Source organism: Prionailurus viverrinus, chromosome C2 (assembly GCF_022837055.1).
Source record: "Prionailurus viverrinus isolate Anna chromosome C2, UM_Priviv_1.0, whole genome shotgun sequence".
NCBI lineage: Eukaryota > Metazoa > Chordata > Mammalia > Carnivora > Felidae > Prionailurus > Prionailurus viverrinus.
In genome coordinates, this window is record NC_062569.1 from 141169895 (window position 1) to 141186650 (window position 16756).

Below are 16756 nucleotides of genomic sequence, written 5' to 3' on the forward strand. Positions count from 1 at the left end.
ATCTTGCAGGCCAGTGCAGGAACTAACTAAGGTAATTTCTTTTTACTCAGTGCTCACGGCCCAGAGGACAGATGAGCATAGAAGTAATTCCATGCAAGTGCTATGGGAAGGGGTATGGACCAAGCGAGGAAGAAATGAGCTTGGATTTTCCAGCTGGAGACAGTGGATGATGCTATTACGGAAGAGAGACTGCCAAGGTATAGAGAGTGGGCTGCCCAAAGGCTGGGACTTTTCTGGCACGAGGCAAGTAAAAAGGAAGCAGCTCAGAAGCCAGGAGCTCTAGTGTGTGGAACCCAGAGGGGAGAGGAACACGCTGACCTACACTAGGTGCATGCCATTCACAAATTCTATGGGTTCTGTTGGTACCTGCAGCTCATGAATAGGCCAACTGTACAGAAAGGCAGGGGAATTATAGGATCATTGAGAGACATGTCAACATTAAAAAACCGGGGAAGGGAGTGGGCAAGGTGTATACTACACTGATCAAACCAGAAACACATTTAAGGAAGTGATAGGAGGAAGAACGGTGCTATTTGATGGTGGTGGGGGTGGGGGAAGTTGTGACCGGGACAGGGGAGCCGTTAATATTTTTCAGTCTTGACTGGAGTTGTGTCTATCGGAAGAGCAAAGATGGGGGAGAAAGACAACTTCTCCTCAGACATGTTTGTGATACTCCAGCACATCGGGATGGCGATGTCCTGCAGCCCCTGGAAATACGGGCCCGGAGAGCTCATGGCCATGTTGAAACAGCCCAAGGGGAAGCACAGATGCGAAAATGGAAAGTTTCCCAGATTTTAGCACAATCCTGCAAGTGTTCTGGGGGGAGAAGCCCATACTCGATTCCCGAAGAGGGGTTTATCATGAACTGAATTCTGTTAGATAATACGACACGGCGCCACCCAGAATGAAGTGTCTCGTTCCAGCTGAAGACTCTTCCGAGTGTCAACCTGCAGTGCTTGCCAATAATGTCAAATTAGTAGTTATGGGTAAGAACTACAAGGAGCAAGCTATTTCTTATCCCAATAGAGGGTTATGGGTGTCTTGTTTTTTCTTCTCCAATCACCTCATTGTCAATATCCATGAGATGTTAAAAAGAAAACAACCTTATTTTTTTTACCCTGCAAAGCACAAAGAGAAAATTGTGTGGGAGGTGAAAAAATAAAGTAGCCCCAACCTTTCTGCTAATTTAACTTTGGAGACACTCTCCTCTTAGACAATGATCAAGTCAAAGGGGACTGGTTATCACTGAGTCTGGCTGTGCTTTCAAGTTACCAAGTGAACCATGAATCCTGGTGCCAGAAGGTATATTCCACTGAGCATGTTGGGAAATTACCCTCGGAGGCCACTTTCTTACTGAGAACGGATAGCCCTTTTCACTGCCAGAGACAACAGCCTTCCATGATGTACAGCTTCCAGCCCCATGTGGGAGACCTTGCCCCGCTATTTCCTTTTTAAAGGGCTTCTAATCTCCACATTTCCGGGTCTCTGCACTAGACCTCAGCCAAGTCCCCGATGCTTTTCCTGTTGAAAATTTACATGGGATTCTAGTCGTTTCTTCAAAAAAATTGCTTGTGTTATTCTCATCTCAGCACAGTTCAATCTGGTCTGTCCTCTACCCTGCTCTGAAAAAGTCTCGACTTAGAAATAAAAAAAAAAACAAAAACAAAAAACAGACTTCACCTCAAATTATGACACATTTTATGAAAAGTTACCAGTTGGGTCTGAGATTTCTACTCTTTCCTTTTTACGTAATCAGCCTTAAAAATGTAACTACCATTCTCTGAATACATAATACTAAAACATGATCATCTTCGATAATACATAGTTTACTTTACAATTATTTTTAACATTTATTTACGTTTGAGAGAGAGACAGAGTGTGCATGGGACATGGGCAGAGAGACAGGGAGACACAGAATCCAAAGCAGGCTCCAGGCTCCGAGCTGTCAGAGCAGAACCTGATGAGCACCTTGAACTCACGAACTGTGAGATTAAGACCTGACCTGAAGTTGGATGCTTAACCTACTGAGCTACCCAGCTGCCCCCATAATTAATTCGCTTTATAATTCAGAGTCCTCTATACTAATTCTCATAGTGCTCCAACAGCTTTTTAAAATTTTTGATGTGATGTAAGCAAATCTTTATTTGAATATATTTTAAGCTTCAACAACAAATTAAAAAATGATTCACATTATGGTGCATTTATACATGTCTTTTCATCTTCCAAGCGCAGTAAACATTAATTAACCCCGGCTAATTAAAACAACCATGGTTTACAAATTTACCCATTAATCAGCCTCAAGCAAATGCAAAGCATTTAAAGCCTTTCATAATTTGAACCAATTTTACATGGAACTTATTTTTCTTTAAAAGAAGAGGTCATAAATTCAAGACATGCAGCCCTTTGACTTAAATTTGGCAGTGTTTTAGAAAGAAACGTGGACAATTTTTCAGATTCATGAAAGTCAAGGGAAAGGAAAAAATATAGCTGCGTGATATGGGTCAAGTTATGTCTCCCTAAAAGATATATTCAAGTCCTCATGCCCACTACCTATGAAAATGACCTTATATGGAAAGAGGGTCTTTGTAGATGTAATCAGGTGAAGATGAGATCATACTGGAATAAGACAGGCCCTCATCCAATATGGAGTGGGGGAGACCCCACTGGAGTTAAGGTGGGCTCTTGATCATTCTGGAGAAGAGGGGAGAACACTATGTGAAGGCAGAGACTGGAGTATCTACGAGTCAAAGTATGTCCAGGATTGTCACCAGCAGCAGAAACAAGAGAAAGAAATGGAAGAGATTCTCCCCCTAGAGCCTTCAGAGAGAGCATGACCCTGTGGACATCTTGATTTTGGACTCCTGGTCTCCAGAATGATGAGAAGGGATTTCTGTTGTTTCAGGGCACCCGATTTGTTGTAGTTAGTTCTAGCAACCCTAAGAAACTAAAATACCACCCATACAGGTGAATATGAACCATCTGCAAATAAGACAACCATTTCTGGCTATAATAATCACCTGGGAATAGAATGTGGTTTCTTCCTGAGCCCTTTACTCCAGGTTGGAATAGGTAGACTGGGGAGAAGATTAAAGAGCTCTGCCATTAGTGCAGAAATGTTTTCCCCTGAACACCAGCAAGTGTTTTGGGGAGACTAAATGGTCCCTTCATTTCAGCGACTCTCTCCCATCTAGAGAGAATACCATCCACTTCCCTTTCTTGGCCATCAATGACTGCATGCCTTATCCTGATAAGGCCAAAGGAATTTGGGACACCAGGGTCAACTCTTAAGCTCAGCAAGGAAGTGAAAAGGCTTTGGTTTCAAATACCTTGTAAGCACAAAGGTCATGCCATATCCTCTCTAAGAAGCCAGAAGCTGAGCCCTCCCTGGTAGCATACCGTGTAGCAAATGCCTGGCAGGTTTCAGGGTTTACTAACTCCAGGGTGATGAAAACACCACCATCACTAATGCCAGAACTGAGTCTGCTACCATACCTGCATTCAGCAACTACACTGAGGGAAGTTGGAACAGCTTGGAGTCAATCTATAGCATTGAGCTCATCAGGGGCAATTTAAAATTCACATTCGACAAGTCAGATCTTGAAAAAAAAATACTCTGTAGCCTACAAGTTTTTCTTTATTCTTTCTTTAAAAAATTTTTTTTGAAATAGTTATATTTGAGAGAGAGAGAGAGAGAGAGAGAGAAAGTGAGTGTGAGTGGAGGGAGAGAGGGAGAGGGAGACACAGAATCTGAAGCAGGCTCCAGGCTCTGAGCTGTCAGCAGAGAGCCCGACGTGGGGCTTGAACCCATGAGCCGTAAGATCATGACCTGAGCCGAAGTCAGATGCTTGACTGACTGAGCCACCCAGGTGCCCCAAATTTTTCTTTATTCTTGTATGGCACACAGATGATTGGAATAGAATACTTTTATAAAGTAGAGTGTTTAATAGCAACTTCTGGGTTATTTGTGACCCTTTGGCTCAAGAGAGGAGGAAAATATGGCTACCAATGCCAGGTTACAGGCCATATCGTGTTACATATTTCGTTACACTGTCTGGTCTGTCCTTCCACATTCCTACTGGGAATGCTTGGCTTTAGTTACTCAAAAAAACCTAAAAAAAACCAAACAAGGGGCACCTGGGTGGCTCAGTCAGTTGGGCGTCTGGCTTCGGCTCAGGTCATGATCTCACAGCTCGTGAGTTCCAGCCCCGCATTGGGCTCTGTGCTAACAGCTCAGAGCCTGGAACCCGCTTCGGATTCTGTGTCTCCCTCTCTCTCTGCCCCTAACCCACTCATATTCTGTCTGTCTCTCTCAAAAATAAATAAACATTTAAAAAACAAACAAACAAACAAAAAAACCACATAAGACCGTGTGGATAAATTAGTGAGAAACAAATTATAAAAACCCACCAAATCTCTCTCCATGTCAAATGTATGCTTATATATATAAGACCTTTTTTTTATCAACAAGGTCATATATTAAGTTCATAAAGGCAGAGTGTAGGCTGCCAAAGGGAAACCTAGTTCCAATGATTTAGGGAGAATATCTTTCATGGTCACCCCTTTCTTGTTTTTTTCAAGTATACTTATTTGAGAGCAGGCAATCACATGAGTCGGGGAGGGGGAGAGAGAGAAAGAAAGAGAGAGAGAGAGAGAGAGAGAGAGAGAGAGAGAATCCCAAGCAGGCTCTGCACTGTCATTGGAGAGCCTGACACAGGGCCTGAACTAACGAACCGTGAGATCATGACCTGAGCAGAAATCAAGAGTCGGACGCTTAACTGACTGAGCCACCCAGGCGCCCTCCCCTGACTTTCTTAACATGAACCCGTGTGCACTACAAAGGTGAAAGTTAAGGAATGCTGAAGAGAGAGGGGTACGGTACACTGGATATACACAAATGCACGTTTAGTCAAATGTTACAGACTCAACCATGTTTTCCCCCCAAAATGGTATGTTGAAGCCTTAACCTTCAATGTGACTATATTTGGAGACAGGGCCTTTAAGGAGGTAATTCAGGTTAAATGAGGTCATCAGGGAGGGGCCCTCTTCCGATAGGATTGGTGTCCTTCATAAAAGGAAGAGACAGCAAGCATCTCTGTCACTCCGTGAGAGAAAAGGCTGTGTCAAAGCACGAAAGCACAAAGCACGAAGGCAGCCACCCACAAGCCACGGAGAGAGACTTCAGGAGTCAAGCAAACTAGTTGAGACCTTGATCTTAGATTTCCAGCTTCCAGAATTTTGGGGGGGGGGAGCCCATTTCTGATGCTTCAGCCACCTGGTGTGTGGAGCTTTGTTATGGCAGCTTGAAGTCACTAAGACACTCACTTTGTCATACCCAGGTCAAAGAAGAAGGTCAGAACAGCTTTCTCTGCGGCATTTTGTTTCTTTCTTCTGTGTGTATGTGTGTTTGAAGAAAGACAACAGCTAAAGATGAGAAAAGTAGTATAAGTGATCAAGAGGTCACCAGGGAATGTCTTGTACTGCACCTTTCATGGAAATGACAAGGAAGTGATTTATTTCCGGTGTGATTCAGTTCAGGGTTTGGAAGTGCACCTGACCTTTGGGGCTTTTCAGTTTTCTTTATTTTTCATGGCCATTCGCCAAGAAGTTCTCAAGTGCTCCCCTCTGCTACCTTCTTCCTTCACTACAGGTGGCAGGGAAAAGTCCAAATGACAACTTCCCTACGTGTCTGGGACATTTCTAGTTATGTTGTCTATTTGCTTTGGGGGAAACGAGGAGATGGTACGTGCTTTCCATACCAAGTCACCACACAAGATAGTTTAAGAAGCAAAGGAATATCATTTGCTTTCCCGTATAACCTGCAAAATACGTATGCCGTTGCTTAACAGAGTGAGTTGTTTCTCAGGTTGGGCACCTGGAGGTGGTTCAGAGCACGCCTTTTCTTGGTAATTTTTTTGTCAATTCCCTGAGAACACACGTTAAATTCTCTGACAACCTGAGGTAGCACTAAGCTCTCTGACAATCCTCTAAGAATAAGCTTTTACTGTTTGCCATGTACAACGCTGACAACTCCAAGTGTATTTTGTCAATTTCCTCTCTTACTTCTTATTAAAATAAGATCACTCTGAATTTGAAGAGAGCCGAAATGGGTAATTTCTTCAAGTAAAATGTCAGTATCTATAATAAAAAATGAAGAATCTAAAGAGGGAAGAAAAGACAGAGTAGTAGATTCACAGTTTCTGGAAGAGCACATGAAAAAGTAAATGGGGAAAACGTTATGAAAGATGGCATTTTCCGACCGAAGACTGCTCTCTGCTTGTACTATTTAGTCCTTTTAGATACAGTTAATCAACACTGATAAGCACTTTATGCTAATCCTTTTTCATAGTTAATAAGAAGTCTTAACTTGAATAAATAAAACCATCAACTCTGTCGCACCTAAAACCAATTCCCAACGAATCTGAACCTCAAGGTTAATAATGCTTCACTTTCATATTTCATACAAGTCACAGCATTGGAAACAAGCGACCACTAGAAATCCACATGGCCTAATTACCAGGATATATTAATTCTCAATGACAACAATGGCTATTCTATTTCAAGACTAATCTAACTGTAATCTAAGGCTGTAAGAATTCTTAACTTTTTGCTATTTCATATAAGACTTCTGAATATTTTTAAAAAATGTTTATTTTTGAGAGAGAGAGAGAGCTCACGTGAGCGAGTGGGAGAGGGACAGAGAGATGGGGACAGAGGAACTGAAGTGGGCTCTGTGCTGACAGCAGGGAGCCAGATGTGGGGCTCAAACTCACTCATGAATCATGAGATCATGACCTGAGCCAAAGTCAGACGCTTAACTGAGTAAGCCACTCAGGTGCCCCAAGATTTCTGAGTATTTAAGAATCAACTGAGGGGGTAAGAGAAATGCAGTTTTCTGTAGCTCAGAGGTGGGGCCCAGGAATGTGTTTTTTTGTTTTTTGTTTTTTAATGTTTTTATTTATTTTTTTTTTTTGAGACAGACAGAGACAGAACATGAACAGGGGAGGGGCAGAGAGAGAGAGAGGGAGACACAGAATCCAAAGCAGGCTCCAGGCTCTGAGCTGTCAGTACAGAGCCCGACACGGGGCTTTAACTCACAGACTGTGAGATCATGACCTGAGCTGAAGTCAGACACTTAACCGACTGAGCCACCCAGGGGCCCTAGGAACGTGTATTTTTAACAAGGATTCCTCCAGGTTATTGTGCTTCGACTGGCCCCAAGAACAGATTAAGAAACAATGGCTACCAGAATAACAATATCCACAGGGTGTGTGTTGGATGAACTCCGAGATGCCTTTCAGGTCCAAGGGCTTAGAGCAACCAGACTGAAGACATCAGTGAATGCCAGATACTCTGTGTCCACCCGCTGATGGCACAAAGGTGTAGCAACCACACAAAACAGTGAGGAAAGCTCAAGTTATGTGCTATGGATCAATCAGCTCATTATACTAGCCTGCTCGATCAGTGGCTTGCTCCAAGGGCTTGAAGCCCAGATGAACAAGGCTGTACGTAAAACCAGAACACTCAGACCCAATCGCCCACACAGGCGAACATTCTGTTCCAATGTGACTATTTTTTCGAAAACACATCGCATTTGTCCACACCCAAGTACGTGGAGACCTGCTTTGATTTCTGAAGGGCTATGGCAAGACATATGGAACCCCTTGGCCTTTGGCTGTTTTTATAGCACATTCACAGGTCTCTGATTTTGATCAAGCCTCTAAATCAGCCAGAATCCTTAATCCGAACAACGAAAGGTCTGATTCCACTTTTCTGCTCCTTCGAAGAGGTACAGGCGGCAGAGTGAATACAGGTCCATACTGAATGTAGGAAGGGACCTACCTCTTCATTTTACATCAAGGAGTTCTAGAAAGCAAGGTCTCTTTCATATTTTCACACTACATCTGACTTACATCGACTGCATGATAATCGACAGGCTCTCTAGGACCCCCCCTTTTTTGCTAACTGTGTTTTAGTAAACTCATAGATAGTGTCACCTTAAGTTCTCTCATACCTAAAGGAAATACTTCAGGTACAGGAAGACTTCCTCCTTAAAGAGGAAAAGGAGGCAAGACAACTGATGGAGGGACTCATCCTATAAATTCTAAACACGTTGCGGCATGGCCTAAATGCTGGATTACAGAGATGCCTCCCAATATTCTCATCTATCCCTCCTTTTCTTGAAGCAGTTTCTTTTTTCTCTTCCTCATGATAATGGGCATTTGCTAACAGCAGTTTGGCAACTATTCAATTTGATTCTTAGCCCAAAATCGAGCGGCTGTTCCTAGTGCTGTTACTATCCTCAAAACACTTTAATTTGGTTAGTTTGCTCCAACTGTTTGCTCTTAGTATTGAAAAAAAAAAGTTGCTGGGGCGCTTGGGCGGCTCAGTCGGCTAAGCATCTGACTCTCGGTTCAGGCTCAGGTCGTGATCTCACGGTTTCGTGAATTCGAGCCCTGCACTGGGCTCTGTGATGACAGCATGGAGACTGCTTGGGATTCTCGCTCTCCTCTCTCTCTGCCCCTCCCTGGCTCATGCTCTCTCTCTCTCTAAATAAACTTAAAAAATTATTTAAAAAAAGACAAAAGAAAATTGCTAAGAACTTCTAGAACTCACTTTGACTGACATCAACTACCCTAATAAATAGAAAGGATAGCAATCGTGTAGTAGGAAGTATTCCATTCCTTTTCACCAGAATTACAGAAAAACTGAGAGCTCTGTGGGTGACCATGGAATTTAAATAAAATCCTGGGAGAAGAAAACAGAGATGCTCTAATGCTTTCACTGGTTATTTAAATTGGTGGCTTAGACTATTTCGTTTCTTGGAACGTTGCATTTCAAGCCAACATCACATACTGCAGTTCCCCTATAATTTTAGAGGCACTGAACCCCAAAACGAGAGAACGATAAACTAAAGAGGTGTCTGAGAGGGGGAAACTGAGTCTTGTATATCATTCATCCTTTTCTAATAGTTACTTTAAAGGTCGTAATGCTTATCAAAAAAGTATAAGCAGTACTGAGGGGCATGAAAATTATAAGCAGCAGCGTCTCCACAAGTGTCCCAGTGTATCCGCGGGCATCTGGTGCGAAATTAGAAAAGACGGCACGTTTTATATTTGTTAGGGAGAGTCAAATGGTCCTGCAGGTTACACCCTTATACTGGGCCGTAGCTTAGGTAAGTGACTTTCCACTTACCCTTGTCGTGACAGCAGTAGGACAAGATTTTTAAAATGACTAATTTGAAAAAATTATGTTTTGATTTGTACTATTTAATCATGAGAGTTGTGCATCGTCTATGACTGCTCAGTAATTATTTATCTTTTCCTGTGAACTAGAGCTGCTGTAGTCTATGAATTAAGCAGATACAATAATTCACTCAGGTTTTCTTCTTAAACATTTTTGTTGTGGCATGCAGTTTTTGTCATGTGGATTTACGTGATAAAATGGGCTCCCTGGGGTGCTAGGACAGATCCTTACTGTTTATTCACTTTTCGCAAGTTAAACACATTCTAAATCAGTCGTTCACAAAGTTTAGCATGCATCAGGGTCAGCTGGACAGCTTGCTAAAAGATCGCTGATCCTCACCCCGGTGTTGCTGGTTCAGAAGGTCAGGGCTGGGACCAGAGAATGTGCATTTTTTTTTTTAAAGTTTATTTAAGTAATCTTTCCACCCAACATGGGGCTTGAACTCACGACCCCGAGATCAAGAGTTGCTTACTCTACTGATTGAGCCAGCCAGGCCCCCCGGGGAATGTGCATTTCTAACAAGTTTGCAGGGGATGCTGATAGTGCCAGTCCTAGAACGGTTCTAACTGAAGAATTCCTTGGAGACAGGCATCTGTAATTACTTATATTGAAAATCTGCTTCAGGAGAGACAAATGCATGAGATTTGAGTCATACCCTCCAAGAGCTTTTACTTAGGATGCGGCAATTAGTTGACTATGCACACATCAAAACAATAGTGGACACATGTAATATACAAAATATATGATCAGAGGACAGATGTTTTGTGTTAATCAAAGGTTTAAAAAGGGAGATAACATGAGAGGTGGGGTTTTGAAAGCTGATTGGGCATGGGTGCTGCAGACAAACAGAACATCAATAGATGTATCCAGGCCAGGACTGTAGGGATATTATCAGCTCTCCTGGAAAGTCAGGTTCACGCAGAACAAAAGGAATAAGTATCCGCCCTGCCTGTCCATGGTTATTTTGAGGACCAAGTGAGTCTTTATGAAAAGAAAGCAAAAAAGAAAATCAGTCATCAAAAAGAAGGTAACCAAGTATGTAAGATAAACTTACAAAAAATATCCATAAAATCTTCCATTAAATTCTTTTTCTTTCTTCCTCTATTCCTTTTTCTAAATACATTTGAGTGGCACCAAATGAACTACGCCCACACAGTCGTGAAAATGGTTCCCTGTCCTGGCTTGGGAGACTGCCTAATGCTGTGTATGATTTGAAGGTCTTCAGCCACTGACATTCACAGAGCTAAAACCTTTATGTCGGATCCCTTACAAGCGATTAAGCCCTGGCTAGCGATTATTACCTTACGCTTTCAGAGAAATCTGTGCTTGTCCTGCATAGAAAAATCTAGTGGCAATTATGTACGAGAAGGCACGGTAGTTGTCAATTTCCGTGTGTTGATAAATGACTTTTAGGCAAATACAGAATACAAATGTGACAAAAAATCCTGCAAAAGGTACAACGTAGCCGATTTTTATGTCCTTCCTAAACACCTTAGCATTGACTTAAGTATTCAAGGGTGTTGAGTCTTTGAACTTTGGAAGCCATCTCTCCTGAGTCATATCTGCTGAAAGAGGGGACACTTTCAAAGAAAAGTTGTTGAGGCTAATTAAGTAGCTCTCCAAACCCAGTTTTGTTTAGCTAGGTGTCAGCAGTGAGGTAGAACAAATACCAGGGGATACAAAGATATCAGAACGGAGTGGGTCTTCAGGTCTTACTAAGCAGTTGTACGATGCTGGGCACATCACCGTTTCTCTGAGCTTATGAAACGATGTAGTTGAGCCAGCTGAAAACTAAGGTTCCCTCCTCTAATAATCTTCAGTGAGTAAGGAAGGAATGGCTGTCAGATGTTACTACCTAATACCAAGAGACATGGCAATCGACATCCCTCAGCTTAATGAGCAAAGTCTCCTTCCCGACTATCTTTACCCAAAGTCTCCCCAGGCAGATTCTAAGTAGGAAAGATTGTGCTCTACACATGCAATCTATCTACCAATGAGCATGGAATCTGGAATATGGCAGGCATTTAATAAATACTTATGGAAGACCCAACATCCTTGATTCTTGGATTCCCTTGTTGTTTACCACAGCAAATGATATAAATAAATGTGTATGTACTTTTATTATGGCAAAACGTACATAACACAAACCTTACTATTTTAACCATTTGCACGTGCAGAGTTCATTGGCATTAAATACAGCCAGTGTCGTGGAATCATCGCCACCATCTTTCTCCAGAACTTTTTTAGCTTCCTAAACTGAAACTCTGCACCATTAAACCCTAACTCTCCATTTCCTCCTTCCCCCAGGACCTGACAATTACTATTCAACTTCCAGTCTCTGAATTTATTACGCCAGATACCTCCAGTTATCCTCTAGATATAAGTGAGATAAAAAAAAAAATATGGGACACTCCAGAAATTTGCATCTCGTACTCGCGTTGGAGCCGTGTTAATCTTCTCCTCATTGTTCCAATTTTAGCAGGTGTGCTACTGAAGCCCCGCGGAGATACTTCTGAAACCTCCTAGTACTGCTTACAAATTCTGTGAGTGGTTACTGAGAACTACAGCGTCTGTTAGTGATAGGCCAGTGGCAAAGGTAACGTTAGCTTTCTTTTTATTTAATAAAATCTGTTTGATAATAGAACACTGTAACAATTTAAAAACTGTAACTATTAGCTGTAACTACGAACAAAGTTTCATAAGTGAAAATTTTAGAAAATGACTTACTGGTATCATTGGAGACTTACAAACAGCAAGAAGTGTATGTGGTTTGGTCATAGTCATTAAGTAAAGAAAAGTTTTCCTTTTGTAATGTTTATTTTTGAGAGAGAGAGAGAGAGAGAGAGAGAGAGAGAGACTGAGAGCAGGGAGGGGCAGAGAGAGAATCCCAAGCAGGCTCTGCGCCTTTCAGCACAGAGCGCAACGTGGGGCTTGAACTCACGAACTGTGAGATCACGACCTGAGCCGAAATCAAGAGCCAGACATTTAACCGACTGAGCCACCAGGTGCCTGGGTAAAGAAAACAGTTTTAATGTAATAAAGGTCACATTATGAATGATTAATGAATGACTAATGCCTTCATATCCAGCTACATACACACTACTTTTCTTATGGTGTATGTCATATCAAAAAGAGCATATTGGCACCTTTCCTTTTCATCACACAAACCGACTACCATTTGAGAGAAAACCCATTTTAATTCTTTTGAGTCTTAGTACTCAACAAAATGAAGGTACGTTTTTTCACAAAAGAGTGACTAATTTAAAATTGTGAACAGCAATCTTTCAACCTCCCCCAAAACCCCCCGCCCTAAACCCAGAATGTGAAATTTGGTTTGCTTCTAGAGTTTCCTAAATGAAAACAGTACAAAGTGCTAGTAAGTACAGCCATATTAACATGAGATGCTCCCTCTTTCACTCTCAGCCCTCCACTGCTCATGTCCCAGGAAGTTCCTCCATAACTTGGCAAAGCTTCAGAAGCAGCTGGCTATGGCCTCACGGCCACCCCTCGCTGTTACAGCCTCTGGAAGAGAAGACACGACTAGTTTGCCAAGGCCAGACTGGCTCAGGCTATTGCTTCCGAGAGGCATGAATCTGGTAGCTGCCCCTTCTTCCTTCCTGGAGATGATAATATCTCTGGTCTCTATGGGTCTTTGGACCAGCTTTACCAAGTTCATTGTTAAAGAGGAAGCTGAACACATGGTTCTTCCATCTGCTCTGAGGAGATGGGCAGACTCCTCTAAGTGCCACCTAAACCAAAAGCAAAGACAGAGCCATACACGATATAGGGAGTCACCATTACCATTTACTGTGTCCAAGATGCAGTAAGATATAACTCATGTTTTTATTTTTTGAGAGAGAGAAAGAGAGAGAGAGAGAGAGAGAGAGAGAGAGAGAGAGAGAGAGAGAATGAGTGGGGGAGGAGCACAGGGAGAGAGAATCCCAAGCGGGCTCCATGCACAGTACAGAGCCTGACCCGGGGCTCAATCCCATGACCCTGGGATCATGACCTGAGCCGAAATCAAGCGTTGGACACTTAACCAACTGAGCCAACCAGGTGCCCTTAACTCATGTTTCCACGAGCACAGGTAAATAAATAATATCTATAAAAAATTAAACATATTAAATAGGCTATTTTAAACCCACTGTTTTAGGTCAATAAATCTGTGCATAATAGTTGAAATTAAGTAGTACCCCTGTCCTGGGCCTCTGACCACTTGGTTTCTGACTCTCAGTCCAAAAGATTCTTTCTGAATAGTATTTTGATTCGTACCCAGTCAACATTCCTTTGCACAAGTGCCTCATAATTTGAAACAGGTTAATGGGTTGATCTCTTATTCTCGATCAGAAATGGTTCCCCGCCGTCCATGACTGACTTTCTCAAGCAGCCCACAGTATATATGACAGGAGAACAGTTAACCAAAAGTAATGGGGCTAACTAGGGGAATACACTGTCAAATGTGTTTCTGAGTTAAACAGCAAGAGGCAAATTAACATTCCTTCCATACCTTGCCTCACATGCAAACACATTCATCTCATTCCTGGTGAGTCTTTGTGGAAATATATTTCAAAATTAATCTCAATTTCAATGCATCTCTATATCCAGGGTGGCAGAAATACTGCCATTTTTTTCTCCTTTTTTAAAAATACGGACCTTGACGGCAGCTGCTTGCAAAAAACAAAATCACCAGCTTTCTTCCAGTCTAAAATCACTGGTTGTTCCCAAGACTCGACCAAAAAAAAAAAAAAAAAAAAAAAAAAAAATTCAGGACACATCTGCTGTAAGGTTCTATGCCAAGAAGTAGCCTAGCAGCCACCACTGTGGTCAAACTTTACTCCTCAATCATTTTTAGTTGCTAAGGATTTCTTTTTGGAATTTGATTCAAATTATAGGGCCATACGTAAGAGCTGATGAGTTAATAGAAAACTCCAGAGCTGCGCTGGACCATCAGAGGAATTGGTAGAGCTTAGTGTGGAAGGCACTGCCTCAGCTTCACTCACGTGGTCAGGGTGCACACACACACACACACACACACACACACACACACACACACACGAGATACGGCACGACAACAGACAAAAACTACTGATGTGTTGTGCTCGTCGTAATTAAAGAAAAAGCAAAATTCCGAGTAAAAGGTGACAGTTTGCTAAATTAATTTTCCTCCTACTTCTAGACAGTTAGTTACCCTCATAAATGGGGTCAGAGTGGAATCATCTCATAATGGATACCTCTTCAAGGAGCGATGGTGCTTTAAAAACAATAGCAGTACCACCCAAATTGAAATACAGATCCAATGCAATCCCTTTTAAAATTGCCACTCTCTTTTTTTGCAGAGATGGGGGAAAAAAAGGACCCTAAAATTCATATGAAGAGCAAGGGGCCCCACACGGTCAAAACAATCTTAAAAAAAGAACAAAGGTGGCAGACTCATACCTCTCAATTTCAAAACTTACTACATATTGTAATCAAAACCGTGTCATATTGTAAGAAGACAGACATACAGAGCAAAGGAATGGAATTGAGAGTCAAGAAACAAACCCAGGGGTGCCTGTGTGGCTCAGTCGGTTGAGCATTTGACTTTCGGTTTCAGCTCAGGTCATGATTCCAGGGTTGTGGAGTCCTGAGTTGGGCTCCACGCTGAGCATACAGCCTGCTTGGGATTCTCCCTGCCCCTCCCCCTCCTCGTGTACACTCTCTCTAAAATAAATAAAATAAAATAAAATAAAATAAAATAAATATAAAATCTACCTAATTGAGAAGTCATTCGTTATGAAAAATGAAGAGTATGAGTCGAATAAGTTGATAGCTCTCTCTCTCTCTCTCTCTCTCTCTCTTAGGATTTATTTTCTCCTTGATTCCCTTCCTTGACTAACACTTATACATATAAGGATAGTTAAAATTCTCGGTACAAATGAATGTCCCATTCTGTTGGTTTGGCAAGTGCTATAAATATTCTATTTTAAACTTAGACTACTTTGGATTCATTAAATCCCAAAATCAATAGGTTTGTTAGGGGCAGAGAATGGAAACACTGTCTTTGAAATAAACATGCTGAATTTTTCCCAAAGAGGGGAACATTTTATCAAGAGGCCACAGTAAAATTGTAATAATAAATTAGAAGCATTCTTTCATTAGCACTAGTTTCTTGGTCTCCCGCCACATATTTCAATCCTACCCCATTCACTGTGGATTTATTCAGCCAGAGATCCTTCCAACATCTGTTTTATAATAATACGTGTTTTTATTAATTTTGAATGCTAAAAGGAAAAAAACAACCCCAGGGTATGAAACAATTATGCCTTCCTTTCCCCTTTCCTTCCTACTGCCTTTCTCATAAATTGGTTATCACCGCGTTCTGCGATACAGTCATCTCTCAGTTGTGGGCGTCAATAGTTTTAGCCTTGAGGTAGCTGCAAAAGGAAGCACGTTTGATAAATAACCTCAGAGCTGATAGAAAAGGTAGAAAAGAATCTTTTAGCACAGACTTAAGGAAGATTACAAAGGGCAAAAAAACCCAACCATTCTGAGATAGCAATTTGCCAACGTGAAGGTTGAGCTGAACAGCAGAGGTGAAGGGACTCTGCCTTTTGGAAGGGTTAAAAGACAATTAAAACAGAATGTGGACACTCAGGAGGGTGCATATTTTCATTAAAATATGGATTCTATCATTTGCTGAATGAAAAGCAAAGTCCTAAACAGCTATTTTAAATGAATGAGGGGATTTTTTCCCGTCTACAATGTCTTAAGCCCTTTTTTTTGCAATAAAACTTCATAATTTGCATGCAAATGACTTTTTTTTAAAGGGAAAACATTAAGTAATATATGGCTGTGCCTGGGAACTTGCACATAATAATTCAAACCAAACTGAAAAATTGTTATGAAATAATAAGAAAAGAAGCTTTTATAAAACTAAGAGGGCCATTTTGATAATCCTACTTACTGGGGAAGCAAATCAAATAAATAGCCTCAGACTCTGATCGACAGGAGAGTCAAAGCAGACAACATACTTAGTAAGTCGAGTGTCAAAGTATGTGAACTGGACAGATAACCAAAGAGCAGAGGGTCATGGAAATTATATCAAATTGCTTTGATACCTTTGCCAACTGCACCCAGTTTGTTGGCTTGATCATTTACAGCCACAGAGGATGCTGTAGCCAAGGAAAGAGATTTGTTTGGTGCAACATTGTTAGACGCTAAGGAAGGAGCTCAGGGTGGGTCTTTGGGGTTATGAAGGAGTCCATCTGATCAACCTAAGTGAAGGAGCATCTATCTTGCAGCCTGGGGATTTGCTTTAACCTTGTCTACAATTACTAATACCTATAAACACCAGGTCCTCTGCTAGATCCTAAGGATGCAAAGAAGACCAAGACGTGTCCGGGAAGAGGATGTGGGGTGGGTATACATGTAAACAAAGAATTAAATACCAAGTGGAGTGTTAGAGGTGGATACATGGTGCTTTAGACGCTGTGGTTAAGCAGAAGAAAATTCTACGTGAGAGAGGAGAACGGGT

At 41.7% G+C, this 16756-nt stretch overlaps 1 protein-coding gene and 1 non-coding gene across 7 annotated transcripts in view; both read right to left on the reverse strand.

Moving 5' to 3' along the window:
* APP (amyloid beta precursor protein) overlaps positions 1-16756 on the reverse strand; it is a 276131-nt gene that overhangs the window by 40723 nt on the left and 218652 nt on the right. The gene's annotated exons all lie outside the window — the stretch shown is intronic.
* Positions 11640-11742, reverse strand: LOC125175849 (U6 spliceosomal RNA). Its single transcript, XR_007156018.1, has one exon. It is a non-coding gene; the product is annotated as a U6 spliceosomal RNA (small nuclear RNA).